We start from the raw sequence: 8,976 nt of genomic DNA, 5'->3' as shown, positions 1-8,976 counted from the left end.
CGGTTATACTTAGTTTGTTTTTGAAGATGGCTCTTTGTCTGGGTCCCTTCTCAACATCAAATCTTCTATAGCTAGTATTTTTGACCATGACATCTGCATAAGAAAATAGGCGTTGTTTTTATAATTATTATCCGAGTTTCTTGTGTCTGCTGTGGCCATAACAAAAGTTTTTATAAATTGTAGTTGATAGGAATTAAAAAGTGGATACTTATACAGATACCAGTATACCACTATAACTTTATGTTTCCAGAAATCATGTTTTAGTAAATATTTTGTCAGTTTTCAGCAAATGTTTTGATTTATAGTATACTGATCTTGTACTGTCATACTGTATTTATAATTGACCAGTAGGTCATAACTTGTTTCTCTGGGATGCTGATGAATGAGTGGAGGGAGTTCAATATGTTTTACTGGAAAGTATGCCATTTTTGATCGAACAAAATACTACCTTTGAGATTCCATTTTCATTGATACCTTTTCAGCAGATTCAAAATAGCTGCAAATTATCACCCCTTGATTAGATCAAATTACACTTTCGTATGATTTTAATCTCAATTTCCCTCATCTTAACAACATAACAAATCGAAACTCTTTGATGAACTGCATTTGATGCACAAATGCTTCATTGATATTCTCACAAAAAAATATTTTCTTGAGAAATACAGTGGGAGTATCATCCTGAGTCAAACTTGGGATGTCTGCCTTGACGAGTGGGATGCTACCAACTGAGATAAGTTTGGTCGACAATGTTTTTCACAAAAGATGAATCATCTTGGAGGTTCTTTGTTTTGCTCTGTCTACAACATAGTCGAGGCATTTGCATGTTGGCATTTGGTGGATATAAATTAAAATTTCTGTTGATAAGCTTATGTTTAGCTCTTCTTTGCTTTATGCATAACTGGTTTGTTTCAGCCAGAAGTAGATCCTTGGCTGTCAATGGAGGATGTTAATGCATTCTATGTTGTACATAAGGGGAATATTATTTCCATTTACTGAACCTTAAGTGAATGTCAAGCTCAAGTTAGCTCTTTGGTAGGCATCTTTGATACCATTAACTTTATGGGGCTGTTATTTCTTTTTTTTGTTGTTTTTTTTCATTTTCTGTTTCTTGTAGTGTAAAGCACTGTGAAGGTTTCCTTTCTTTGGTCTTTATATTCCTTGATGGGTTCAAGTGTCACTGTCCTTATATTTTGTTAAAAGATATGTTCTTTCTGGTCTTTTAAGTTTCAGCCATTGCAAGAGTTGATATGCTCCACTCATTATTCATGTTAACTTTTTGCAACCGCCACTATATTGGTCTGAGCTTATTATAGGATTAGGCATGATCAACATTTGAAAACTACAAGAAGATGATATTTATTTGAAAACTATAAGAAGATGATATTTGGAAAAAAACATATATGCTTGATGCAAAGAGTTCAAACTCATTCTGAAAAAACTAAGAAATATTTGCTTGGATCAACTTACTAAGAACATGACATGGAGTTTCATTTAACTAGGGCAAGTAATTGGAGACATGATAGACTTGGGCAGACTCATTCATGTTTTTCTCTTAAAGCTAGATGTACAATAACTCGCCTTAGTCATGAATCAGATCATTCAGTTTTCTAACCTCCCCTTCATGAAGCTAAAGACAACTGTATTAGTGTGACTTGCCGATAAAGGAAAGGAAGGACGAGAAGAAAATGTTCATGGTTTTGACTCTTTGCTCTAAAGATATCATATTTCCTTATGGAATCTTTAATCTTATACTATTCTGTATATTCATATGTTCTTTCATGTGTGTGCTTCGTTATCTATTTCTTTATGATAACAGTTGTTTTTGTCCAAATCTTCAATTATGTCCTTGGATCCAAGATGCCTCTTGAAAGCTTTATCTAGTCTTTGTTCTGCTTTTTTCCCTTCATTGTCATCTTTGCTCTGTTTTAAAATCAACATATATGGCTTTGTTTGGTTACAAACTTTGAGGACTAGGAAGCTGCAATGTATTGAGTCTAACAAAATATATTAGGTAACTAAATGTTCCAAATTTGGAGTGCTACGTGCTAGTGCTATGTGGGATGAAAGAAGAGCTAGATTGGACAAAAGAGGAGCGAGACTGGTCAATCACCTTCACATGTGTATCGTAAAAGCTAGTTTTACTGAAAGTTTTGAGATCAGTTTATGATCTGGCTAGTAACATTCTGAGCGGCAGGTTTTCTAGAAAGCAAAAAGCAAAGCAAAGAAAGGAAAAAAAGGAAAAAACTTTAAATCAAGCACTTGACGATGTAGGATGACCTTGTAGAAATTTCCATGATAAATTTTCTTGATGTTCAGGATTCAGACTGCTACTCTAGGAATTTGGTCTAATGGTTTTCAAATGCCGACTTTCAAAATTATGTTCAAGTTATTAAATTTATAAAAGGTTATTGTCAATCGTTTGAGTTAAATTTTTATAAATTATTAAACAGCTATTGTCCATCTTGCCTGGAGAGGCGAGCTTTGACACAATGGTAAGATTGTTCCATTGTGATCTAGAGGTCATAGGTTTGAAATACGGAATAGTCTCACCACATGTGGGGGTAGGGCTACATATATCTTACCCTCCCCAAACCATGCGATGGCGGGAGCCTCATGCACCGAGCTGCTCTTTTTTTTATTGCCTATCTTGCAAAGAAGGTGATTCTTGCTTTGGTGGTTCGTTAGTTTAATCAATTTTTTTTCCCAATAGGTATGTGATCCTGCTGTCAGTGTATTTAAGGGTTACACTTTGCATAAAGAAACAGAGGAATATCTTGCTTCTCGCGGGCTTAAAAATGCTTTGTACTCCATTGATGCAGATGATGTAAAAGAAGATTTGTTTAGCAATCTTGTGCCTTGTTGTTTCCAGGTAAAACACTCGAACATAATTAGTGTCAAAAATATCATTTTGATAATCCTTATGTCCGATCAATTTTGATGCTTATCTGAAGTTTAGTAACTTGTGTTAGATGATTTTGAACCATTTCATTGTTGAAATTGCTAGTTATGTATATTTCAATATTGGACCTCTTTTTCTTCACATGGCAACATCATAAGAAGAACATGCCTATTTCAAAGGAAATACGGTGATCGGAGAGCGTATGTTTAATGGAGCCCATAATGGCATGGAATTGTGCTCTTTCCTCTTTTTTGCACGGTAATTCCTCTACCTGATTTCTGAGATTGACCTTTTATCTACTTCACAGTTTCGTACAAATCGTAGTTCCATATATTTGGCAAACTATGGAAGGTCAAAGATTTCAGATCCTTCAATTTTCTAGCTCACTTGTTCTCTTTATTTTTATTTTTATTTTTTTACTCACTCTCATCTGCATGTTTCTGTTGTTCCACAGGATGTAGTTGGATCTAGTTCTTTCTCGACCGAATCCTCAGAGCAACATCTCAATCTAGGGGATCCTGTTGTGGCACAACCAATATCTTGCAAACCTGTAAGTTATGTTATTCCAATGTTTGCATCTTGTGAAATTGTGGTCCTTGTGCTCGAGAAATTCTGCCAATATCTGTTCAGGTCATTCTTGAGCGATGTGTATGAAGATGTGCCTTTGGTTGACATTGGTTTTGCCAAATGGTTTCATGTTAATAATGAACATGCTTATATTGCAATTTGTTACTAATGATAATAGGGTGCAGTATCTTTATTCTAGTTTGCTTATTTAAATTCAATGTTTTAGGTTGATGAACATATTAGTTCTATCTACTCGACAGTATGTACAAATATTGTACAATCATGAATTTGGTAAAAGGTGGAATGTCAAATATTAATAACCTTCATTTTGGCTCACATTCATCTGCATCTTCTTGTTCTTCCATAGGATGTGGTTGGGATCCAGTTCTATCCCAGTTGAATGTTCAAAACAACAATAGAATTATGGGTATTCAATTGAAGTGCAACCAATATCCCACAAACATGCAAGTTTATGTTATCACCAATGTGCAAATTTTGTGGATTCATGATTTTTGTACTTGAAAAGCATCTTTTAATATCTATAAGGGTCATTCTTCAAGGATGTGTGAACAAATGTGCCTTTTGCTGAGCTTGATTTTGCCAAATTTTTCTATATTCAAGTGAATGTGTTACTTCTCGAGATGCTTGATTTCTTTCCTCCTTTCTTCTCCTTCTGATTTTCTTTCTTTCTTTCCTTCATTCTTCTCTCCGACGACAATCCGTCGGAACCGAGCTTGGCTGCTTGTTCTTCTCTCCGACGGAGACGGGGACGGGGATGGGGATGGGGATGGGGATGGGGCGGGCTCAGGCTCGCCGCTCTGGCTCGGGCTCCGTGCCTCCGCGCAACGTGTCCAACCCGTGTCGCCGTTTATCCACACTTTGTTCTTGCTCCAAATAAAGCAATGATAAGTGCTTAATAATCTATAATTTACTTATCTTTCCATAGCACTTATTAATGTTTTTAAACTGATAAATATATATTTTACCATAAAATTAAATAACATGGAAATGAATTTAAAATATGGTAAGAGATAAATAATTCTTTTCTCAAAATAGACTCTAAACTTGTCTCTCTCCTGGTTATAATCTTTCATGAAAACATATAAGGAGGAGATTGTGTTGACCCGATTTGGTAACCTGATGGAGTTGTAATCAAGCTAAGGTTATAATTAAATGGGTTTTGGTCCTGATTCGACCGAAAGTTATAATTAATTATGTATGGGGCAAAGGTTTGATTAACCCTTTTTATTAGGTCACGGTCCGGTTTTTAGTCGTGTCTGGTCGAGTTCGATCTGAAGCAGCTTAGCAAGAATTAAATTTAAATGACAATGGGCTCAAGGACAAGTCAACCATCATAACCCACCTCAAACCCAAAGTCAATTCCCAACCAATTCGTTATCTGCCTTCATATAAAATTTATAATAATAATAATAACTAAATATTCACGATTCACTGTTCATATGAACAGTGTCCAGTTCAAACACTGTTCATAAGAACAGTGTTAAAAATAAATAAATAAATAAAAAAACAAAATGCCGAAAACACTGTTCATATGAACAGTGTTCGTGAAAACACTGTTCATGTGAACAGTGATAGAGAAAAAAATAAATAATACATAATAAATAAATAAAAAATAAAAAAATAAAAAAAATTGGGAATCCACTGTTTATCTTCTTCCTCCCGCAGTGCATCACGGCCGTCCATGGCGTCCTCCCATCGATCCTCCGATCAGCCCCTCCCAGCAGCCGAGATTCATGGCATCGTCTTCATCCCCGAGTATTCCGCCATCCGCCGGTGCAGCCAGCGACCACTCCTCCGCGATCCCAGCCGTCGGCATCCGTCTCTAGCGCCGTCCACGTCGTCACCCGAGATCCAGCCATTCTCCCAGCGTATCACGCCATGGATCCGGCCACCTTCTTCTTCCGCTCCTCCCAGCATTGCGCCCCAACCGCTCCACGGATCACGCCGAGACCCAGCCGCTCCACGGATCTATAGCCCACAACCCAGCCTCCCATTTCTCAACGTCTTCGTCCGCGATCTGCCCTCCGGTATCACGCCTCGGAATCAGCCACCCGTGATATCTTCTCCCTTCCCAAATGAGCACTCCGGACAGCTATAAAAGGAGGAGGGTGGCCATCGGCTGGGGGGAGCTAGGTTCGAAAGAAAACAGGGGGGCGCTCGGTTTTGGGGAGAGATGCTCTGTTCGGGAGAAAAGAAAAGAAAAGAAAAGGAGGGGGGAGAGAATATTTTGGGTATTTTGGGAACAGCGGTAGCGGAAGATTTTTATATGAAGATGAAAGGCCGTCCGGAAACCATGCGCGGCTGAGCATCTAGTCTAGGGCTGGATGAAGCCCTAGCAATGTAACAGGGCATTGTAGTTCTTACTCTTTTAATCTTTTTGGAGTTTGTTTAAATTCTCATTCTTAATAAAAAATTATTTTATGATGTTTAAACCTTGAGCATGCCATTTACTATTCATGTTTGCTAAAGTAGTCTAAGATGATCCATGCCTAGGAAGATGAGATGTGCTACACCCTAGATTAGCATACTTAGGTAGACACTTCATGCTATACCGAAGATGGATCTTTCTAAAACTCTTTATGTTTTTATTTTAAAAGGCTTGTAGCCAATTTGCATGCCTCTCCAAAAGATAAAAATTAAGAACACAACCCCTAATGCAATGATATGCGGTGGATTCCAAATCCTAGATCCCTCTACTCTGATAAACTCCAATTTGCACTCATAGATTAATTCAGTATAATTAAGTTAGCAAACTCTTCTTCTTGATTTATTTTTAAAAGAAAAATAACTTGTCTCCAATCCCTGTGGACCGACACCCGTAATCACTATCCTACAGGATACGTGCTATTGCGTGGTTTATTTTCGAAATTGAAAGAACCGATCAATTTTTAGCGCCGTTGCCGGAGATTGCTAGCATAGTTATTTTTCTTATTAAAAAAATTATTTAAAAATTAAAAAAAATTGTAAAAAAAAATTTCTATTATTGTTACTTTTCTTATCTTCTTTTTCTCCCTTACTAATTTTTATTTATTTATTTATTTTTTTTATCAGGAATCGAGGAAAAAAAAATTTGGGATGATCAAAAGGAGAACTGCTGGAAAAGAAATGCTGTAGAGGTTTAAAAAAAAAAATAAATTGCTGGAGAAATTCTCTTTGGTAACCTCTAAACTTTTCTTATTTAAATTAATTATTGGCTTGAAATTTTGTGGTGATTGTTTGATTTTAATTATAGCAAAATTGTGAATGCATGCTTGATACACATACACAAATCAATTTGCACATAGTAAGGGCAATCACCCCAACAAGATAAGAGCCGGATTTCATCACCGGACTCTTGCCCAACTTAGGTGAACTCAATCTCACATAGTGTCATCTTTAATTAAAATCAATTAGACGTTGGCCCCTAGGGACATTCGAGCTCAATAGGACGAAGATCACCGAAGGTTGCACCAATTTCGCTCTGTGGCTTAGTTGATGTCTAGGCAAGCTTTGTCCCTATAAGGGAGACAGTTCATCTGTTCGAGGCAAGTGGGTTTTAAGTGGGACCTTTGCGAACGCATCGTGACCCCTCCACTTACCTGGGAGCTTACCTGGTCAACTCGGTTCATTAGACCGGATTGGAGGCTTAGGTGCCCTCTTCAAACCAGTTAGGAGCTGTCTAGTGATTTTAGGACAAAGACTAGGATTGATATGCTTTTCTCTTTTATTGCATGCTTGATTAATTGAGTACTAGTGTATGCACGATAGTCGTTCTAGAGTACAAAACCTATTACCTTTTGACCCTGAAATAGAACGAACCCTTAGGAACATTCGAGCTAAGATCAAAACATTAGGATCATCCCCACCTCTTAAGATGGCTGAAGAACAACCCAAACTCCTGAGGGAATACTTTACTCCCACTATTTACACTTCCCCATCTTGCATTCGATTACCTGAGGTAGCAGCTGTACAATATGAAATAAAATCTAGTGTGATCCAAATGCTTCCATCTTTTTATGGGCTCACCAATGAAGATCCATATAAACACCTAGATGAATTCCTTGAGATTTGCACCACTGTCAAGATTCAGAATTTCACTGATGATGCTCTGAAACTTAGATTATTCCCCTTCTCCCTTAAAGATAGAGCCAAGCAATGGTTGAATTCTTTAGAAGCCAACTTGATTCATTCCTGGGGTCAAATGCAACAAGAATTCTTAAAAAAATACTTTCCCATAGGAAGAACGAACCAGTTTAGACGTGCTATCACAAGCTTCTCTCAAACTGAGGGAGAAGAATTTCATGAAACTTGGGAGAGATTTCGGGACCTAATCCGTAAATGCCCACATCATCAAATACCTAAGTGGCAGCTAGTGCAATGCTTCTATGACGGATTGCCTGAACGAAACCGTCAGATGATTGATGCCGCATGTGGGGGGACATTCATGCTTCAAAATGAGCATGAAGCATGGAAATTATTTGAAAATCTAAATGAAAACTCCCTCCACCATGCTTCATGTTCTCGTCAAGCACCCCCGAGTTCTCAAAGAAAAGGGACCATTTGTGAAATAAGTCATTCTATGGACCTGTCTAGCAAGGTAGATGCATTGTCTCATAAGATTGACCAACTGATGATAGGTGGGCATTACATGAACTCTTCCCAAGCACAAGTGTGTACTATTTGTTCTAGCCCATCCCACCCTATTCATGAGTGCCCTTCAGCACCCCAATTCCCCGAACTCGTGCAAGAACACATCAATGCTGCTCAAACATTGCCTAGACCGGGTAATGACCCATTTTCCAATACATATAACCCGGGATGGCGAAATCATCCAAACTTTTCTTGGAAGCAGCAAGCTTCGAATACTGCCCAACCTTATTTCCAAAACTTTCCAAACCCTCAGAATTTTCAAACCCCACAAAATTTTCATCCCTACCGTCCCTCGACTCAATTTCAACACACTCCTCCTCCACCCCAAAGAAACACAGCCTTTGAGGAGAAAGTGTTGAACGCCCTTCAAGGTTTGGAAACCATTACACAATTAGTGCACTCTCATACGCAATCAATCGCTAAGCTAGAATTCCAAATGGGTCAACTAGCTAATGCACTAAACAAGCGAGAGGAAGGAAAGCTTCCAAGCCAACCACTAAGTAATCCTAGGGGACAATACATGGCTCAAGAAAATCAAGTAAATGCAATTCATCATGAACAAGCCAATGCTTTGACTACCCTAAGGAGTGGACGTGTAGTAGACAATAAGATTGGGGAGGACAACAATAAGAAAGATGAAGAAGAAGATAGAAATGTGTCAAATGAAAAACCTTCTTCTTCTTCTTCACCTAGTCCACCTTCTGCCAAAACTCATATCCCAAAGGCCCCATATCCTGAAGCTCTTAATTCACCCTCTCCCTTTGGCAAAAAGGAAACTTCACTAGAGGAAATAATGGAGGTTTTCAAACAAGTGAAAATGATGGGGACATCAGCTAGGTCCCCATTTTATTTGCATATTT

General features: G+C 38.0%; 1 non-coding gene across 1 annotated transcript; it reads right to left on the bottom strand.

Moving 5' to 3' along the window:
- Nucleotides 1-7,716: 7,716 nt before the first annotated feature.
- Nucleotides 7,717-7,822, bottom strand: LOC120106733. The gene has a single exon (XR_005508791.1). It is a non-coding gene; the product is annotated as a small nucleolar RNA R71 (small nucleolar RNA).
- Between the last annotated feature and the right edge of the window lie 1,154 nt (nucleotides 7,823-8,976).

The sequence above is a fragment of the Phoenix dactylifera genome, unplaced genomic scaffold, assembly GCF_009389715.1.
Source record: "Phoenix dactylifera cultivar Barhee BC4 unplaced genomic scaffold, palm_55x_up_171113_PBpolish2nd_filt_p 000613F, whole genome shotgun sequence".
Classification (NCBI taxonomy): Eukaryota; Viridiplantae; Streptophyta; class Magnoliopsida; order Arecales; family Arecaceae; genus Phoenix; species Phoenix dactylifera.
The sequence above is the reverse complement of the archived record's forward strand: the minus strand, read 5'-3'. Positions and strand labels throughout refer to the sequence as shown.